Source organism: Macaca mulatta, chromosome 2 (genome assembly GCF_049350105.2).
Source record: "Macaca mulatta isolate MMU2019108-1 chromosome 2, T2T-MMU8v2.0, whole genome shotgun sequence".
NCBI classification, from domain to species: domain Eukaryota; kingdom Metazoa; phylum Chordata; class Mammalia; order Primates; family Cercopithecidae; genus Macaca; species Macaca mulatta.
In genome coordinates this window covers 176205773-176228109 of record NC_133407.1, presented here as the reverse complement: position 1 = coordinate 176228109, position 22337 = coordinate 176205773, and the positions used below count along the sequence as shown (strand labels likewise).

At 40.6% G+C, this 22337-nt stretch overlaps 1 long non-coding RNA gene across 1 annotated transcript in view; it reads left to right on the top strand.

Annotated features, from left to right (window-relative positions):
* Positions 1 to 4162: 4162 nt before the first annotated feature.
* Positions 4163 to 22337, top strand: part of LOC144339423 (uncharacterized) — a 34855-nt gene continuing 16680 nt past the window's right edge. Inside the window, exon 1 of the long non-coding RNA XR_013414414.1 lies at positions 4163 to 5039. This is a non-coding gene — a long non-coding RNA (uncharacterized LOC144339423). The remainder of the gene's footprint in view (positions 5040 to 22337) is intronic.

Here is a 22337-nt window from a genome sequence, read left to right as displayed (position 1 = left end):
AGATAAGTAACAATGTAAGGTAGCATGTAGTCAAGTAGCAAGTGAGGGACCCAGATAACAACTGTTGTAGGACTAGAGCACTGGTTCTCAAAGTGTCTGTGGAGGTCCTTGAGACTCAGGGGTTCTGTGAGGTTAAAACTAATTTAAAGTACCAAGGTGATATGTGCCTTTTTCACTTTGCCAATGTTTTCACTGATGCTGGGTGAAACTGTGGTGGTCTTGGCACAAAGCAAGGAAGTGGCATCAAACTGTAGCCCAAAAAAAAATTTCACTCAAGAATGTACTGGATAAAGCAGATATATATATATATATATATATATATATATATATATAGACTATATATATAGACTAAATTTATTAAATCCTGACCCCTAGGGTATGTCTTTTTAATATTTTGTGGGACAAAATAGAAATTATATATAAAGTGCTTCCATTACACACAGATGTATGATGGCTGTCTAGGAGAAGCACTAGTACAATTGAGTTTCAAGTTGAACTAGTCAGTTTTTTTTATAGAAGAACATTTTTATTTGAAAGAACAACTGACCAACAAGACAAACTGTGGTTATTCAGACATGAATATTTGGCAGATTTTTTTTCTCAGAAATAAACAAAGCGACCCTGTCATTTCTAGGAAAACAATTGACAAGATTTTTTTTTTAACCAATGATAAAATTATTTGAACTTACAAGTAAAAATTAAAATATTGGAAAATTTGTATCCTAATATGTAAAATATTTCCTGATGAAATACAACTAATGAATATGATATTTTTGATATCGTACAATGAAATAGACATTTGGAAGAGCTGCATAATTCAGTGAAGGAATAATTTCCCAGTGACCATTACATGCTGTTACAAATCACTCGATATATTTTGCTTTGTGTAAAATGTCCAAGCAATAGACCAGTGGGTTTTAATGTAACAGAATATGAAGTTTATTGATATGGACTTAAATTCTGCATTGCAATTAACTTTTTTGAAATTATCACTTGAAGGATTTTGTAGTAGTATTAACGACTATCCACAATTATCTGAAAACACTCCTTTCTTCAACGATGTTTCTCTTTGGGGCCAGATTTTCTTATGTACTTAACCTACACAACACGTCACAACAGATGAAAATGCAGAAGCAAATAAGGGAATCCAGCTGCCAGATATTAAAGAGACTTCCAAGATATAAAATAACATTTTTCTCAAATTTTTGTTTGGGAAAACATTTTTTTATTAAAATGTGTTATTTATGTTAATATGTAATGGCCTTGTCATTATTATAAATTAAGTAACTCAGGTAACATATTTTAAACATTTCTCCAATTTTAATTTCTAATACAGTAGTATCAATAGATGCAATCCACATAAACCTACATAAACAAAAGCTTTATGGGGCTTTAAGATGAAGATATTTGAGAATCACTGGACTAGAGAAAGAGCAGCAATCAGGAGAAGTTAGAGAGACTGTTCCCTGGGACCTGCTATTTCATAATCTCCAAACACACCCTTCCTCCTCCAGCGCTTTATGACCCAGACTGAACGGTGTTGATTATTTAGAGATGACCAATTTACACTAGTGTTCTTCAGGTAACAGGTATATTTGTGGAAATGCAATAAAAAATCCTTAAATGCAGCACAACTCCTTCATAATCACAGACCTTCTATTAAGTGGCAGAACTAAAAACACATAGAATAAATATATGAGATTTTGCCATGTATCAGTGGTTCTTTTTCATGTCCAAAGCCTCCCTTTTAACATTTATTATTATCATTTTCCAACCCTTCCATGGACCTAACATAATTAAAGATATTGTCTAGCAAACAAACTACATTTATTAAGTAACAGTAAATTTATTTTCCTATTTTGGATTGACTTTATCTATGCAATGCCAGGCAAAGCAAAAACAATAGAATTTTCTGCAGTAATCATGTGATTTCTGTTTAGAGTTTTGAAAATTTAAAATAGGTTGTAGATTCCTCCCCACCCCATCATTACTTCCAAAAAGCACTTGGTGTATAGAAACTCAAGGTTGAGATACTCTGTGGCCTATAGGTTTTGGTTTTGGTTTTGTTTGAATTTCGTTTTTGGTTTTTGGTCACTCAAATCATGATAGAAATAAATTTTCCCATTTTTGCTCAGTGATCAGATATCTGAGAATCCAAGGTTTGAATCCCTTATACGGATACACGCAGTTTTAGGGTTTGCAGAGAGACAATAAAAAGCCTGGGCTCTAAAATCAGAAAACGGCTTTCCAGTTAATAGCTGTGTAAATGTAGGCAAGTAGATCAAGTTCACTGAACCTTAGTTTCCTTATATGTAAAATGTAGCTAATGATATCTACCTTGCTTAGCTGGTGTGTGGCACAGGAAATGATAGACATTATTATTCAGCAAATAAACCAAGTTGTGCTATAAATCCATAAATTGCTTTCGATATTGAAACTGTTGATATTTCATATTATTGCCAATTTGTGGCAAAAAAAAAAAAAATGTGAAAGACACTTTTGTGATTGGTCCTTTGTTCAGTTTTGCTCCTTTAAACATGGACTAAAACGTGCCCATGCTCAGTGTGCAGTTCCTTAAACACATTTGAAGGTGGATAGTGCTGGTCCCTGACAAACTTAAAAATTGTTCAGGTTTATCTTTAGGCACAAAGAATAATCTGTGTTCTCAAATGCCATAGTGACCTCTATCCCATGGTTTAACAGCTGTAGGGCTATCCACAGAAGCAGCTGGGCCTCTGGTTTATCTTAGTATCATGAACCCAGTATGGAAATCCTCCCACTCAGATTTACTCACATTACTTCCCTGACCTAGACCACAAGTTAGTCCTTTCTTTCCTCTAATTCCTCCTCTCCTCTCTCAGATACAGATTTGATACTTTCCTACAAATGTTCTACGACTTTAATTCGTATTCATCATTAATTTGAAGAGTCTATATTCTGACATCATGATATGAACTTTCCATGTTAATGAAATGTCTGACAATTTAGTGTGCTATTGAAATTCTTCCCTTCTCTAGTAGTTACGGTTGCATTTCTAAAATCTGTTACGATGTTGGAAAAATTACATTAAACGTAGATATCATCAAGGTTTTGTTCATTATTGTAATAAAATGAAAACATCTTAGTGTTGTGTTATAAATCCTATAATTAGACTGTAATCCTTCCCTCCCTTCCAAAGGTATTTCAGGGATTAGAGTTTTTAATTGTGCATGAGATTTATAAAGTAGGGGCACAGCCTTGTTACTACTATTATACATTTTGTTTTTCATTTGGATAATTTAGCCGTTATCACTTCAAAAAGCTATTTAGAGACGACTGTAATAGCTAGTCTCTAAATTTTTACATTGGATTTTTCTTTCCTCCAAAAAACTTACTGCTCCACAAACCCCCAAATATATTTTTAATTTAGGGAAAAAGTGCTCATATCTGAGAAAATGTGGATTTGGAGAATATATAGAACGCTTCCTCGGGAATTCCGAAAACTCAAGCGCTCTGGCTTACCAAGTGAGGAAGGTTTTCAGGAAAACCCAGCCCCTCAGGACTCTCGATCTGGACCAATCCCAGCTGCCATAGCTCCGCGCTCCCGGGATAGGGCTGTGTTGCCGACGCCTCGCGGCGCAACTAGGACTAGCTCAGTCCTCCCAGTTTCCCTTCCGAGATGCCTCGGAATCTTTACCACGGTCATCAAGCGATTCTGTGGATCAGTAGTTCCCAACTTCTAGGGACAGACGCCCCTTTAAAATTCAACGCAACAGACCACCACCCTCCAAACAGACTGTGATAGCCGTACTTTTAAATTCTCTACTGATTGAGAAAACTCAAAAACAATCAAAAACTCCAATAGAGCCTACAGTACTTTCAAATGACTGTGTATTTTAATTATAGCATTTGCATACATCTGAGTTTATTTATCTATGCTGTACGCTAAGTTTACGGGCAGGCTTGGTGCACAGATGGTTTCGCCCACCCGTTGCACAGGGGAAGCCCCCCAAGCGCCCAGGCTCGGAGGCCCAAGGCCCGGCAGCTGCTGCGGTGGACTTAGAGGCAGCAGGTCCTGCTTCTACCCCAGACGTTCAATGTAGTCGGATTCCCCGGGACAGCAGGGCAGCCTGCGTACACATCGCCGGGGCATCGCAGGACACCTGCTGCCCCCTATCGGTGGTGAGAACAATAACCAGAACCCTTTTGGAATCAACTGGAAGAGGCCTTTTGAAAAAAAGAATATTCCAGGACTACGCAGTAGCCAGAAGACTCTCTAACAGCCTGGGTTTCCGCAGTCAGCTCCGACTGCCTCGTTTTAATGCAGGTTTTCCAAAGTGAAGGAGAGCATGCTGGATCGAAGAGGAATCTGACACTGCTTCGGTGGAGGCGGGGGTTGGGGAGGGGGCTGTTGAAGGGGTTCAAGATACACCTAAGGGTCTATTCGTTTTCCACCTCCCTATTCAGCAGCCCATCTCGTCCTTATGCAAAGCACTTGCTTTCACCCAGGATGGGGACACACATCAGAGCACAGTGTGGTGTTTTCCCAAGCCCCCGAGGCACCTGTCCCCTCACATTACACCTTGAGCAGAGTCCAGTGACCTCTGCTGCAGAGGCGACAAAGGCTCCCTGAGAAGCCGGCCTCAGCGGTGTCCAGGAATGGATTACAAACAGCGTGTTACTCCTGTGGTCCCTTTAATAAACAGGAATATGCTTCAGAAAAGCAAAAATAAATGTCGAGAAGTAAAAGGAAGCTATCGGCTACTCCGTTACCTCTGATGCCCGTGTATGTGAAATTTTCTTCTAAGACTGAGCATTAACATTTGCTTCCACTTGGAAATAGCCAAGATTGCTAACAGGCTGGGAACGTGTGTGTGTGTGTGTGTGTGTGTGTGTGTGTGTGTGTGTGTGTGTTGTTACATACTCTGGGATTTCTAATTTTATTTTCATCGCTTTATCCCCATTTATTACTACCCCCCACCCCAATACACACACACACTTGGCAGTATCCTAACTTGTTCACTCTTGTCCACACTTGTCTTGGCGCTCTGGGGAAGAAGGTAAGAATCGATAGATGAACGAAGGTGTGTGGAAGAAAGGAGGGAGAGGAGGAGGCAGAGTCGGCTTCTACACTAGACTGTGCTTGTTAGAGCAGGAATAGTGGCGGGGTGTCTTCGAGAGGATAACGGAAATGCCCCACCACACGCCCACAGCGCAAGTGCCGGCGTCCCCAATCGGCCGGTGGCAGCAGCAGAACCGGGATCCACTTGGCCCCTCAGGGGCTCTCGCCCGTCCGCTCTGGGCGTCGGGCTGTCCAGTTTCGCTGCGAATCTGGGAGAGGAAGGAGGCTCAGCTGGCTCCGTTCTCCCTCCCAGTCCGCTGTGGCGGCGGCCCCTGGCCAGGGCCCAGCCAACTCCCCGCTCTTGGGCGGCTGCAGGTGCCCAGTGGCCCATCCCCAGCGGGGGCGAAACGCCGAGCTGGCCGAACCTTCCCCACGTCCAGCTCGGAGTGCGTCTCAGTCGAGCGGCAGAGGCCCCTGGGCCCGGTCGCTCCGGGTTCCCGCGGCCTGTGGGCGCGGCGCACAAGGGCGCGGGCGGGCGGCGGCAGCTCCCAGGCGGAAGGCGCGGCGGGGCCACGGTCACCGCTGCCGCCGGGGCTCGGGCGGAAGCGCGGGCTCCGGGGGGAGGGGCTGCCGCGCCCCGCCAAGGCCCAGGGATCCCGGCCCCGAGCGGCTGCCGTCCGTGCAGCAGCGGTCCCCGGGCAACCCTTACCCTCGCCCGGCAGGGATGAGCCCTGCTCAGGTTCAGCCCCAACCCCGCGCGCGGCGGGGCGAGGCCGAAGCTCACGCAGGTCCGCCCGGCTGTACGTCTTTCACTCGCACACACGGAGCCCCCTGCCAGGCGCGCAGGCCCCGGCTACGAGGCCGGCTGTCCGCCGTCTGCCACCTCCAGGACCCAGAGCCGCCAGCCCCGGGCTCCCGGCAAGCTGTGACTTCCCGGATGGGGCCATGCTTTTCTTCCAGGACAATCGGGACTCCTCCCCTCCCAACGATCTTTCTAGGAGGCCACCTCCAGAGATTGCGAGGCAATTTCCTCCCTGCCGGTACCAAACTGTAACTCCTCTCGCTACAGAAGCCGAGAACCAAACGCTGACTGTTTGGCGAGGGACCACCACCACCTAGAAAAACACACGGTTCAGGGTGCGTGGATTGTTTGCATCAGCGAGTTCATGGCGAATAGAAGTTCTCTATTTTTGATAGCCCTGATTTTCAAGCGTTTTAAAAGTTACGTTGTTCTGTTTTCTGCTTGGTCAACAACACGGAAAATAGAATACTGCTTTTTTGTGATTCAAAATCAATTGTAATTACAATGACTTTGAGAATTTCACGGCATCTTGTGAGATAAAATGGAGATGCGCACCTAGGTGAGAGTCACTGGAGTGGATTACGTAGTGGCCGGCTGGATCCGGCTAACAGTCTCTGAGGCTCATTCCCTTCCGTTCTCAGCTCGCCCACTCTAGAAGGACTTTCATCTTTAAATTATTTTTTAATTATCATGAGGCTCTCAGTCTAAGAAAGCAGAGATTGAGCGCCACATTTAAGCAGTTCTCTCAAACTAGCTTTACCTTTCTTGGGGAAGTAATTCCTGGGCTAATAATTTCAGATCTGAGAACAAAAGAAGTTGCTTAAAAAACAACAACAACAACAACAACAAAAACACGCAAACTTTTATTTACGCAACAGATACTTATGGAGCGTCTACCTTGCACCAAATACGCACACACGAGCGCGCACACACACACACATACATGAATACTGTGGACTATACAAATAACATATAACATCTGTTGAATGATTAATATGTGACAGGCAATATACTTGCTATTTAAAAAGCATTCTATCATTTTAGCCTTCCGGGGACATATGAAGTAGAGATACTGTCATCCCTGCTTTACCTTTGAGAAAAATACAAGTCATGAAGTAACTTACTCTAGGTCACCCAGTTAATAAGTGGCAGGACAGGACATTACAGTTTAACGCCCAGTCTGAGTCCTCAGAGACCTCAGCCTAACCTCTACACTGTCCTCCAGTCAGATCTGGGAATCTGTATATTTTGGAACCACCTTACGTGAATGTGATAAAAGTCGAACTTGAAAAGCCTTGACATAATCAAACTTTCTCATTTTCCTGATCAGAAACCTTCCTCATTTTCCTGATCAGAAAACAAACTCAAAGAAGTAATTTTTCTGGAAACACACAATTGCAGAAAAAGATCCAGAGAGGCTGTTCCTGGTTTCTTGGCTAAGGTCCTTTCTACTATCCAGACTACACTGGCTCCGGAGGAGTTAAAGAAGGTAAATAATTCAACAGTTACAAAAAGTGTACAGTCAATTCTTGATTATCCTTAGTTTTCCCTTCAAATTGCTTGCCTTCTGGATTTTTGACTGTTAATCTAGTTTCTCTCCCAGAGGGAGAGAGAAACCGTGTGAAACTCAATTATTTCATTTCTGCTAATGTTACCTGGTAAGAACATTAATATTAAAAAGGAAAATGGGGGCCAGGCATTGTGGCTCATGCTTGTAATCCCAGCACTTTGGGAGGCAAGGCAGGAGGACAGTAGAAGTTCAAGACCAGCCTGAGCAACATAGACAATCCATCACCCCCACCCCCGCCATCCCCACCCCTACCCCTACCCTATCTCTACACAAAGAAAAAAAAAAAATGGGCATGGTAGTGTATCCTGTAGTCCTAGCTCCTCAGGAGGCTGAGGTGGGAGGATCACTTGAACCTGTAAATTCATGGCTGCAGTGAGCCAGGGTCATGCCTCTGCACTCCAGCCTGGGTGTGGTGGTGTGCACCTGTAGTCCAGCTATTCAGGAGGCTGAGATGCGAGGGCTGCTTGAGCCCAGAAGGTCAAGGCTGCAGTGAGCCATAGTGCAGCACTGCATACCAGCCTGGGCAACAGACAGACCCTCTTTCAAAAGAAAGAGAGAAAGAGAGAACCATGGAGACTACTGTCTTTTCTCAACAATTCTGAGCAAATTATTTCCTTTACTTAAAATCATTTGCTGATCCCCTATCCATTCTGCAGGATAAAATTAAAATTAGACTTATGAAGAAGGCAGATAAAATATTACATGGTATTACTGCTGACTACTTTTCTTCACCCACAGCTCTGCCTCTCATTGAACTCTGAGCAATACTAAACAGGATGTAGTCCTCTGAACATATAATGCTATCCCCTGCATTATGTTCTTGCGTCATTCCCATCTTCTGGCTGACCTTCCTTCCCCACCTGTCTCTTGGAAAATGTCATTCATTTCCCAAAACCCTGCTCAGACAGCACCACACATGCGAACTTTCCTGACCCTCTACTACCTCCCACAGAGCAATAACCTTGCGCTTGTGAAGCAGGCCTCTTCTGTTCCTTACATAGTCTCTATTATGGCTCTTAATCTGTATAATGAGTTTTTTCCATATCCTTCATCTGTATAATGAGTTTTTCCATATCCTTCTCACTAGAGCTCCTGAGGAATCTGTCTATATAAACTTAGTTTAGTGTATCTGAAAACTTAGGAAAGACGCTAAACTTATTTTAAATAGAATGTTACATTTTCAAATAATATCTTCAGTATGTTTAAAGCTATATGTCCATTTGTCATATACTACAGAATGTCAGAAAAATCTGAAAACAGAGGAAAACACAGTGTATTTATTATACTTTTTCACATTAACCCATTACTTTAAATTTAGAGGTATTTAAACTTCTGGAAACTTTTCTGGAGGCTGAGGAAAAACATACTAAGCAGATTTGAAAATGTAACTAAAATACTGTTTAAATGTGAGTATGCACTGTTTCCTGACTTTCGGACACTTTGTAATCCCAGGACCTAACACTATGTCCCAGTTTCCAACACTCAGAATCTGTTGAATTCTTCTAAATTGAACTGAGCAACTAGTTTAAATATCCATTGATCCAGGGCCTTTCAGTTCTAGCTCATCACAGTTCAACCTTCTGTCTCTCCTTTTGGTGAGCTCATATCAGCTTTAGTCACTTTGTCAGTCAACCCCTGTATTTGCTCTTTCCATTTGTATTAATGCTTTTAGCTAAATTATAATTATATGTATGCTGTTTACATTTATTAGGGAAGGAGGTCCCTAAATTTTTCTCCATTGGTGACAGTACAAGTTGTTGAGGGTTAGAGACAATTAATGGAGAAATGGAGTAGATAAGGCCTTCAAAACAGCTCCTGGATCATTCATTCATTTATTCAACAAATGTTTTTTCAGCATCCATTATGTGTCAGACTCTGAGCCAGGAAATGGCCTCCCAGACTTGTAGAGGAGTCCTGTTTTATCCAACATCCCCACTTGTACTTGTTGCACAGTTTCATACGGCTGGAAGTTTATGAGTGGGCAAATGTTTTCTGCACCATCTGGGACCATGAGGGTGTGCCAAGACTAGCCACTTAAAGATTTTGATTGAATAAATTTTCCATGTCAGTTCAACTCTTTAGTGAATAAAGAACATTGTGTATATTTATGCAAAATTCAAAAGGTAATTGATAAATATTTACAGAACCTCCGGAGCACAGATAGGTATACCCATGGAACACTTCCCTGACAAATGGTCTCAAGTTAACAAACTGATCTCATATGATAAGGAATCTGCATCTCTAGAAGGGTTTATTTCACATTTAATATAATAATACCATGACTATCTTATACGTCTATTTAGATATATTAGTAATGTTTATATGCTCACCACAGGTAATTAGAAAGATTGCCTGTGAGATAATAGGTACAGTTTAATATACTTTTTAATATCATTAAAGTAGACTTCATATATCACTAGGGAGGAGAATCTAGAACTCTAGACTCTTTCATTCTAAGGAAAGCAATGGGAAATATGGCAAGCTATGGAGAATTAATGAAGTCTGTAGTTCGGAGAGGAGATTATATTCTCCAACAAAAATTCTTCGGGAACTTTTGGCTCAAGATACATTTCTTAGAGTACAGATTTGAGAAATAAGGGATATAAAAATATCATTTTTTGGAAATGTAGTTTTATTTTTTTTTTTAATCCTCAGTGACACTCAGGTTGTGTCTCAATTTGCAAAGCAACCAAAAATATCCAGTCAATTATCTGAGTAATTTAGTCCCCTAGATAAATTGCTTGAATTACCTCAATAGTTATCACCATTATAATTGTATTAATTTAAATGAGGAGAGGTAACACAATATATTGGAAATATTTGGAGCCGGATGATTTGGATTCAAATCCTGACTCTTCAGTTTACCAGCTCTATGACCTTGCATCACTTCTTTCCTTTTGTGATACAGGTATATCTCTACTGCCCTGTCTACCATTATGGGGATACTGTGAGAATCAAATGAGTTACTGGATGTGAAACTGCACTGTGAAACGCACAGTACTGCATATGTGTTTCTGATGTAGGTCACACAATTTTCAATTAAGAGAAATATTCCTTGAAATTTAATCAAAGGAATATCCAAATTGATTCTTGGAATCACTCACAGAATGGAATTTTCTGAATTAGATAGCAAGAAACCACTTTCTCAAATATTTGTCCGTTTTGTTTTGCTTTGTATTTGATCAGGAAAGTGAGTTCTGATACTGCTAGAGCTGCCAAACAATTTCTACTCTGATTCCTAAACTGACGAGGAAAGCACCAATGCAATGACAAAAAGTATCATTGACTTCTTCTGTCCTTTTACATAATTTATTTTACTATGAGTTTATATTATTTTTAGTAATTTATTTTATTGGATTCATTATTAGGATCTATAATGATAGCTAATAAAATATTTATAAGGGGGAAACGGGAAGATGGAGAGAGCAAAGGCTACAAAGTTGCAATTATGTCTGTTGAATAAGGCTAGAGATCTGATGTTCAGCATGACTATAGTTAATGACATAGTTAATGTAGTTAATGACAACGTATTGTATACAGAACTTTGCTAACAGTAGATTTTAGGTATTCTTAAAAAATGTAACTATGTGAAATAAAGGCTATGTTATTGTCTTTACAGTAAAGTAGAATGCATATAAAAATATGATGTACACATATATACACAATTTAAAAATCATTAATTCTGTAGCCATTTATTCAAACATTTGTGAGTTTATATGAAAGGCAAGGAGAAAACTAGACACAAAAAAGTCTCCTACTGCTAGATCTTCACATTTGATTTTGAAACCATTTTTCCCTAAGCAAAAAGATGCTACAAATTCATACTTTTAAACTACTGGTGCTGTTCAAACTGGAAATGAGAGGAAAATGTATTAATAAAAATAGCTGTATAAGAATTAACTAGCTCATCCTAACTTAAAACAACACCCATTTATTCCAGTTAAGTTTTCTGCTTCATTTCCCACCTCTACTCTTCCCTGTAAGTTTAGTGATTTGTGATTAAAATGGACATGCTTTTCATAATAATTGCATTAACATGCCCCATTTTCATCCTACCTCCTAACTACTGCAGTAAACAGGAAAATTATTGCAAAATGAAAATAACCATAGGTTGTTTTTTTTTTTTTTTAATTTATTTTCGGTAAGGAAAGGGAAAATTTGAGCATCACTGGCCAAAATAAATTACATACAAATTGTGTGTAAAATTAAGTTCTTTGATTCTTTTAAAATTCTATGACGTTACAATCATCCTGAGTAAGTTACTAAACTAAGCTTCTTTTTTTTTTTTTTTTTTTGAAACGAAGTCTCACTCCGTTGAGTGCAGTGGTGCAATCTCAGCTCACTGCAACTTCTGCCTCCCGGGTTCAAGCGATTCTCCTGCCTCAGCCTCCCGAGTAGCTGGGACTACAGGCAAGCGCCACCACGCCTCGCTAATTTTTTTACTTTTTTAGTACAGACGGGGTTTCACCATATTGGCCAGGCTGGTCTCAAACTCCTGAACTCGTGATCCACCCACCTCGGCCTCCCAAAGTGCTGGGATTACAGGCGTGAGTCACCGCATCCAGCCCTGAGCTCCTTCCCGACAGGTAAAGATACCAGGTTTGTGCTGGGCGCAGTGGTTCCCACCTATAATCTCAGCACTTTGGGAGGCCAATGTGGGTGGATGGCTTTCAACTCAGGAGTTCAAGTCCAGCCTGGCCAACATGATGAAACCTCGTCTCTATTAAAAATACAAAAATTAGCTGAGCATAGTGGTGGGCGCCTGTAATCCCAGGTACTTGGGATGCTGAGGCAGGAGAATCGCTTGAAACCGGGAGGCGGAGGTTGCAGTGTGCCAAGATTGTGCCACTGCACTCCAGCCTGGGCGACAGAGTGAGACTCCATCTCAAAAAAAAAAAAAAAAAGATTTGAGATGATTTTTGATATCTCTGCAGTGGGGAGGGTAGAATAAGTAACTGGTAACTCCCATCTCTTTGCAAATAAGTGATGTTCGCTGGAGGTTTTCCTAGAAAGGCTGGGAAGTGAGTAATATTCAGTTACAGGGTTGTGAAGGTGTCCAGGGGTTTCTACTATGAGTATCTGTATGTGCGGATATGTTAGAGATTCCTCAGAGGCTAATGTTCAAAAACACTAGACAACATCCACTAGAATTATTGACTCTTCAGTATTATGATTGTATTTTCCTGATTAACTTGGTAAATTAAACTGTTCTTAAGTGGACAGAATAAGAGACAGGTACATGTTTACACAAGATTGTTACAGATGACAAAAGAAGGGGTTTCACGAGGAGAGTCAGGTTAGGTATGACAAGAAAAGAAGGATGAGCAGGCAAACCCTCACAGTACCTCCACGGCGGCAGTGCTTTTATAACTTTCTTCTATTTCTAATCTTTCTTGCAGACTAGAAGGCCTGATTTCTTGCCTTTCCTCAGTTGAGTCCTCAATGCTATTTGAGAGAGATGGCTTTGCCAGCAAGAGTTCCATAGCCACCATGTTATCTTGAATTCAGCAGTGTGACTAGAGGCTGGAGGCTGGAGTAGATTAACCTGATTATGGACTGGCTTGGAACACGGTGTTCCTGGCCTCAGTGCTTGGGCTTCAGCCTTCTCTCCTGACCCTGAGTGTGTAAATCTGCACAATATATCTTTTAGCACATAAGCTTCCAAAGAATACACAAAATTTCTATTTTACTAACTCTGCAAACACTCTAAACCAGGGCTGTGACTAACTTCTTGCTGTGTTCGGGGCGACTCTTTCTACAGCATATTGACTCATAATTAGTAAAACTGTTTTCAGCAATTACAGATTAGTAAATGATATTTACAATTTTTCCTAACGAATTCATTTCACAATTCCTGAGCAACCATTACATACCAGGCACTGTTCTAGGCCCTGCAGTTACAGCCAAACAAAACTGACAAAGACCACAGAAGTAGAATTTACAGTGCGTGAGGTGGTGATAAGTGCTGTGGACAAAAATTAAGCAGGGAAGGGCAATGGGTTGGGGGCTATAATTTGTTAAAAATGGCTTCACTGAGAGGGTGAGTGACCTTTAATTAATGACCTGAAGCAGAGCCAGCTGTGTGCAGCATGGAGCGAGAACAGGGCAGGCAGGGAGAGATTACAAGTGTCCAGCCTGTGAAGCAGGAGTGTGCCTGGTACACACAGAAGAGCAGGGAGACCAGTGTGGCTGAGAGAGGGCTGGGGAGAGGAGAAGGAGATGGGATCAGAGGTCATGGGTGAATGGCACAGACCAGAAGCACTGCGCCTTGATGCTGTTGTAAGGGCTTGGCCTTGATGCTGGGTGAGATGGAAGGGTTCTGAGCAGAGACGTGACATGAGCTGTCTTCTGTTTTATCAGGGTCACTCTGTCTGCTGTGTTGAAAATAACTAGAAAGGGACAAAGGTGGATGCTGGGAGACAGCAGCTGCTGCTGTGGTCAAGGGAGGGGTGATGGTGGATAATGGCAGCAGTGGAGGATAATGGAGATGGTGAGGAGTAGCACATGTATTTTGAAGGTACAGCTGGCGGTATTTCCTGGTAACTTTGATAAGGGGTATGAAAGAAAGGGAGGAGTTTAAAAAACAAACTATCAGAAAACCCTAATGGAGCCTGAACAACTGAAAGGATAGAGTTACCATTACCTGAGTTTTAGGGAAGTCTGTATGAGGAGCAGGATTGCAGAGGAAAATCAGGGCATTTTAAGTTCAAAATACCCCTATGTGTTCAAACAGAGATGCTGGATAGACAATTGGATAGATAAGTCTGGAATTCAGAAGAAAGGTCCCAGCTGGAAATGTCCATTAAGAGTTCATTTAAAGTCCTGTAAAGGAGCACAAAGGTGCTATTCAAAATAATTAACAACCAATATAGTAATGGTACTAACCAATCAAAGTACTGGAGTGCAGTTCTAAAGGGTCAGGTGTCAACCTTTCAGAAATTAGATCCTGGGAAGGTCTGAGGGTCCCAGAGTGAGGCCAGAGAGGTCAGAGAGGGCACAGGAGAGGGTGAGGAGCAGCTCTCAGCTGGCCCAAAGGGCAGCATTTCCACATTTTATCAATAGCATAGCACACCAGGGCACAGCAGGTGAAAATTACCCCCAAAGGAATACAGAACAAGAAGTCCTTCAAGGACTCAGCCATAGGAAGTCCAATATTTAGAGGCTGGGGGAGGAGGACAGCGAGGAGACTGAGCAGAAACAGCCAGCGACAATGGGGGAAATGCCAGTTGTGTGGTGTCCTAGGAGAACAGCAACTGTAAGGTCCAGTTGCCTGAGATGGTCCAAGTTGAGGCCTGTGTCTCAGCTGTATGTAGTAGTAGTACCACCCATCTTTCACTCTCAAAAGTATCTTTATTCTGATGATAAATTACCTGGCCTCCCTACATAAAAGCCAAGTGAAAGAAGCGGTGTAAGTAGAAGGAATAATCAAGTATTTAAATGCTGCTCCTAAGACAAGTAAGAGGAGGACTGAGAAATGGTGGCTGCATTTAGTGTTACGGAGGTCGCTGGGACCCTGTCAGAAAACGGCTTTAGTGCTGCAGCAGGCATGAGGACTTGAGGTCAAAGGAAAATAGGAGGAGAGGAATTGGTGACAGTAAATATAGACACATCTATTAAGACGTTTTGCTGTTTAAACAACAACAAAAAAAGAGGCAGAAAATTAACGGTGACTGGTTGGAAATAGGCTAATCAAGACAGGGTTTAGGGAGATGGGAAAATTGCAGTATGCTTGCTGACTTGGGGGTACCCTAAAAGAAAGGGGTAAACTGATGCTGAATGAGAAGAAAAGACCGCAGTGTAGTCAGGGCTATGTTAGGACTTCCATGAGCCCTAGGCACTTTTGCCATCATGGGCCCCTTCCTCCATTAAAATATTTAAAATAGTATGCATTATATAAACATGAATAAATTAACATATATTATAGCATTTTCTTTGACCTAGAAGTTCTAACTTTTCTTATGATTTTAAAGGTGCCTGTAAAAGTATCATGAACCCCAGGCACTGTACCTGCTAGCCTGTGGATTCATCTGCCCTCAATGTTGTTAGGTTGGTAAGAAGAGGACGGGGTTGGTGCACAAGTGGAGGGCTGGCCTGAGATGCAAGCCCTGGTTGTTCATCCACAGAACAGGACAGAAGGCAGAGTGCGGGGCACAGGTAGGTGGGTGGATACAGTGATGGGAATGGGTGCAAGGTTTTTTTGTGTTTTTTTCTCTTGATTGTTTCTATTTTCTCAATGAAATAGCAAGCATAGTCAAAAGCTGAGAGTGAGGATGGCGGAGGAGGCATGGATGTTTGAGGAGGGAGGAAAAAGTATGAAACAGCCACCGAGGAGTGTGGGAGAGTGAATGGACTGGGAAAAATGGCGAAGGATTCCAGGGCAGCAACGAAAGCCCCCTGAGGTGAGGTGAGGAATTTCAAATGAGACCAGTCAGCATGAGTTGTGTGTTTTTGCTCCAGCCATATTCAGCTGCTTAGTTGCAGGGGCAGAGTAGGAGGAGAGTTGGAGTCAAGCGGGGATGGAGTTTTGCCAAGTAAGTATGACAAAGCAAGAGGTAGCTGGACAGTAAGGTGTATGCACAATGACTGTAATAATGAGCCATGGAAATTAAGCTGGGTAACGACAGAAGTGGGGATATGAAGAGAGTAGGGATATTGAAATGATAGGAGGTTTGATTGTGGATCTTTGTGAGTCAAAAATAGCTGGAGTTAAGCTGTAGAGGAATTGAATTGGAAAGATGGCTAATGATGGTATGAGAGTGGGATGCCTGAAATTATGGAGGGATGTGCAGTTATTAATAGGAGGCCTACATGTAACACATGAATATTTTTTGTTGTGCAAAAATTCAAATAACCCATTACCTCATACAACCTCCAAATATTAATATAATCACTGTTAAGAATTTGATATGTGGCCAGGCACGGTGGCTCATGCCTGTAATCCCAGAACTTTGGGAGGCTGAGGTGAGCAGATCACGAAGCCAAGAGATGGAGACCATCCTGGCCAACATCTCTACCAAAAATACAAAAAAAAATTAGCCAGGTGTGGTGGCACATGCCTGTAGCCCCAGCTACTCAGGAGGCTAAGGCAGGAGAATCACTTGAACCCGGAAGGCAGAGGTTGCAATGAGCCGAGATCACGTCACTGCACTACAGCCTGGCGACAGAGCAAGACTCCGTCTCAAAAAAAAAAAAAAAAAAAAAAGAATTTGGTATGTGTCGAATATATATTACACACACATACACACACCAACACACACACATTTAATGCCTATATTTAATTTTTTTTAACATACAGGGGATTATACTATACTATTAACCCATGCCTTGTTTTTTCATTTAACAATATATTCTGCAACTCTTATGATTGTTTATACAGATCTACCTCTTTCTTTAATGACTTCACTGTTTTAAGTTAAATGAACTTCTAATTGAACTGTCTATGGAATATTCTAGACATATAGATAACAGTGGATGTGGTATGAAACTAATGATGCTCAGGCTCTGGGTCCCTCACTCTCACAGGCCCCGTCCAGGGATCCTGATTGGGGGTTAGCAACACATTCATATGGCCATAGGTTTTTGTAAAATTTATAAGAGTAAAGTATTTCAAATGTGATTAGTTAAGACTAGTCTCTTTCCAAATCTCCGCCATGGCACTCTCCCTGTATTGGATGCTGTTGGAGAAGCTGTGAGCATTAAAAGTAAATATTCACTTCTAACAGAATTCTAATGGAATTCATTTAACGGAATTCATTGCTGAATAAGCATACATTGGTTTCATACCTAATTTTGTATTTTTTTAAAGAGGGCTCTTTATAATTGAATAAGCTTCAGGCCCTGTAAAACTTAGATCTGCCCTTACAAGTTTAGCAGTTCTTCTTTAAGAGTCCATTTCCTCAATGATGTCTAAATTCCTGGATTCCTAGCTATGTCCTGCTGCTCAAACATTTGTTGCTAAACCATATAGCAAAAGCCTCTTCCCTGCTGCCTCCCCAAAAGCCAGGCGACTTTCACTTTCCTAGAAGTCATGCTCTGGAAACCTAAACCAAATTTTTGTGGCAGCAGTTCTGTACACTAATTAGTATGAAGGTATTAACCCTCAAACTGATTTTACATAGTTATGAAAACATACAAGTAACTCTAATTGTCTCAAATACTCTAATTTGGAGTGTTTATTTCTATCATTGTTGCCTTAATTCTGTATCAACATAGATAATCATTAACTCAGAATTTTAGATGTACAAGATTATTTGGAGATCACTTAATCTCATCCTCTCATTTTATAGGTTTGTGAGCTGAGATGCAAAATAGGAGCTATGACTATTTACAATTCTACTGGGAAGGGTAATCATTTCGTAAGGAAAGCTCAGTCCTGAGTTAAGTGTAAGGTGAGAAGATCAAGTGAGGCAGGTCCCAGCTCAGAGACAGAAAGCTGCTAACCACATACTCCTGTAAAATTCAAGCACATTGTTTCTTGCTAACAGACACTAATGACTATAATAAATTAAGGAGGGTTAAGTTAAGCAATAAACAATTACATTGACACAGGGTATAAACTTGTTGTCCTAATTAATGTATTGACCAATAGATCTTTCTAGGCTGAGAACCCTTGTCCTAATTCAGCCATAATACATATGTTCTTTTTTTATGTACTAGAACTGAATCATATTCAATATTTAAATAATAGTTACACAGAGTTAGGTCTTCGAAAAACACAGAGAGGGACTCAGAATAAACCCAAGTTTTGTCACACTTTCCTCTAAGAGTGATGATACTTTGACTTGCCTCATAGTATTATGAAGATTAACAAGATTATGCCTATAAGTATTCTAAGCTCTTTGGATTTAAAAATTGAAGTTGGCTGCCAGTAACATTTTCTTTATGTCTAGTCTGTGTGGCTCATTTTATAATGAGATACAGTTTTAAAGTAAGGAAACTAATCTTGGACAAGCATATCCCATCAAGACTCATGTATCCAAACCTGCTTTGTCCTGCCATGTGGTCACTATGGGAAACTCTGTATTTGTTCTGATGAGGATTCCATTGCTTTTAACATTTCCTGAACTTCTCTTTAGGCACTGCCTTGGAGTCAGCTTATGAGACACAGGAGAAAAATAGCCTCCTTATTACGGAAATTATGGAAGTACATAAAGTTCTTTAAAAAAAAGAAAAACTACTACTACTCATTTACAAGGTAACTCAGTACCCTGCAGAGACAAAGTTCTATGCATCTAGCAAAGAAGCAATTGCAGAAGATGACAAATGTCAGGTTAAAATTCCTAAAGGGTTGATATAAGGTTCATCAAAAGTATTTTTAAGCACATCTATGCATATGACATTCTTCTGGAAGATAGGAAGAGGAGCTTTTTAAATATGAAAAGTCAAACATCTAGTTTTCAGTTATTTTGACAGGTCATATGTTGGCCAACAATTTTAGTAAGTGTGAACATCTGTGTAGTATGTTATAATTGTTAAAGAGTTTTTATGTGCATTGGTTTATCTTCACAACAACCCTAAGATATTTCAAAGATAAATAATATTATCACCTTCATCTTACTTATATAAAAATTCAGGCTCACAAAGTTAAAAGAAAGCCCAAGTTGGTACAACTAATAAATGAGTCTGATTTCAGACACACCTTCTTCTAATTTCTCACCCTGAACTCTTTCAACATTTTAATTTTTTTTTTTTTTTTTGAGACGGAGTCTCACTCTAACACCCAGGCTAGAGTTCAGCGGTGCTATCTGGACTCACTGCAACCTTCGCCTCTTGGGTTCAAGTTACAGTGTCAATATTTCTACCTGACTACCATCTCTCAGTAGGTTCCTCTCAGTTGTTCTCATTCACAGACCACTCAGTAAATCTCATAACACTTGCTCAGTTTTAAAATTTCAAGTGGATATTTATTCTATACCTCTTTATTGCATATCTTTTTCTGTTAGATTGTATGTTCCCTGGGGACATGAGTAATATCTCTTTCATTTACCACTCTTTTTCCAGTCTTTCACCCAAAGCCTGGCCCATAATATGCACTCACAATGTTTTTAGAGTAAATAAATGTTTTTGTCACTCTTTTTTTCCTACCGTGTGGTGCTCACAGGTTACCTCTCACATTCAGTAAGTGAAACGTGCCTTTATGCTACCCAGCGGATGTACACACATACCTGTCAGCGTCAGTGTCTCATATCATATGATGATTTCTGGTCTCCACAGCCAGATTTTTCCTAGAGGTTAGCCGAGTATCTAACCATCATCTAGTCATAATAAATGGTATGCTGGGTTGAACAGTGTTCCCCAGAAATTCACATCCAACCAGAACCTCAGAGTGCAATCTTATTTGGAAATAGGATATTTGCATGTAATTAGTTAAATTAAAATGATATCATACTAAATTAGGGTGTGCCCCAATCCAATAACTAGTGTCCTTGTAAGAAGAGAAAAGAGAAATACAGGGACACACAGACACAGAAGATGGAATGCCATGTGAAGAGCAGAAATTGGAAAACTGCACCTACAGGGCAAGGAACCCCAAAGGTTCCTGATAACCAGAAGGTAGGAGGAAGGAAGGAAGGATTCTTCCCTAGAGCCTTCAATGAGGCCATGGCCCTGCTGACACCTTGATTTCAGACTTCTGGCCTCCAGAACCGTGAGACAATAAATTTCTGTTATTCTAAGCCACATAGTTTGTGGTCATTTGTTATGGCAGCCAAGGAGACAAATATCGATGGTGTGTATGGATATTGTAAAACTGAACTAATGTGCTAGATACACCCTTCCTAGCTAAGCCTCCACTCTAGGTCTACCTTCCACAGTAATTAGCCCTATGAGCCTATTACATAGAGACTGACCACAATGAAAAGAGTTTCAATAACAAGTCCCCAGCCTATCAAATTGTTAATAGGGGTTGACTATTTGTCATCCCTCTCAGGATATTTGCATTTTAATAAGATACTTAGACATTCAATATTCATGGAACCATTTACTCGCTGGGGTGTACTAAGTGCCCACTACGTCAAGAATTGCTGTAGGTCAGCCAGAGCGTTCTTTCAGGACAAAAAAGTAGCCTTCCCTGAATGCTTCAGATCACACCCTAGCAATCATTCAATGAGCTTAATGCACTTATTGGATATTCTGTCTGGGGAATACAATAACATGTATATTTTCTATTGAAGAAGAGGATGCTCTGTCTGGAAAAGTTATTCTCTGTGTGAGCACAGTTTGGGGAGATACAAATGAAGAATCAAGAGGAGGAAAAGCACTCATATGACCAGTCAAGCACAGTTAGGCTAATCAATGCTGGAGAATTCCACAACACACATTCTCTCGGCTTTACTCCTAGTTCTCTGGCCTCTTCTCTCCACCTCCTTTAAATGTTCATCTCCCTCTGTCCATCCTGCAAATGTTTGTGTTCTTCACCATTTTGTTCATAGGTCTACTATTCTACATACTCTCCCTGAATTTTTGTATCCAGTTCTATTGGTCTCAATTACCATTCAACATATGCTGCTGTCTCCCCAATCCAGAACTTCCTCCTAAGCCCCACACCAACTACTTACTAGAGAACTTCCCCCAGATGTTCTAAAAATATCTCAAAGTTAACATTTCAAAAACTCAACCCATTGCTTTAACCATCAAATCTATTCTTCTATCATAATCCACCATGTTCATTACATAAGAAACCACACTCTAATTGGCTCATAAGGTTAATATGGTATTTCCATTACTTGTTCAAAATTTAGTTCTTTTGTGCTTTAAGAGCAACCCCAATGCTAGTTTTTCCATGATACTGAGAATACATTTCTGTTTACCCTGTCACTGATCCATATTTCTCCTTTCAGACTACAATCTTAGTTTCAAAAGTCCATCTCCATTTTTTTAAGGCCTTAAGAATTACCTTGGTCTTCTCCAACTCTTTCACAAAAGAGCAGCTGAAATTTCTAATAGTAGAGTTCTGTTACCTAAATTATGACATATCAATATAATAAAAAATCATGTTACAGATGTATATTTGCTAATCTAAAAATGTTTATGATTTAATATTATAAAAAGCAGGTTTTAAAACTGTACAGAACATGGTAACAACTTTTGTTCCACAAAACAAGTATGATCACAATAGCCAGGTAAATATCGCAGACTGGACAATATTTACTTTTACTCTTCCTCAAAACTCCACTAAAATGACAATTCCATAAAGGAAATAAGAGAGAAACTGCAGGTGGCAGCCTTAGAAATGAAGTCAGGGAAGACGCCTCTGAGACAACCATGCGAGAGAAGTCATCTAACAGCTGAGAATGAGCCTCTGGGTGAAGAATTGGAGAGAAGCACACCAGGACTAGGGAATAAGGGCAAAGGCCCAGAGCTGGCAAAGCGCTTTTCATTTATGATAAATTAAAACCCAGGAAGAGCCTTTGATGGGTTTTAAATTTGGGAGTGACATGATCTGATTTTTTTGTTTTTTCTCTTGCTATGGCAAGGAAATCTATTAGAATTTGGCAAGACTGGCAGTAGAGGACCAATGAGGATTCCATTCCTGTTGTCCAGGTGAAAAATGATGTCATTTGGACTAGGAGGTGGCTGCTGAGATTAAAAAATAGAAATATATTTTGGTGGTATGTTTTGATGATATATTGATATATTTGATGACAGAGATATATTTTGTGATATATCCTATTTGTTCCCTAGGACTTTAACATCCCTATTTGAATGTTAAAATAAGAGAAATCAAGCATGTCATTAGCTTCCGCAATGTGGCAAAGGCTGTGCCATCTACTGGGATGATATTTATATACTCAGGATATCTATTATGATTGATTGAGCATCAATGGGATGCCCCTTGTTGGGGGTAGAAAACTACTTAAGAATTACATCATTTATTCTTATGTCTAGATGTTGAGACTACAAATTACTTGCACAAAATTTCCAGT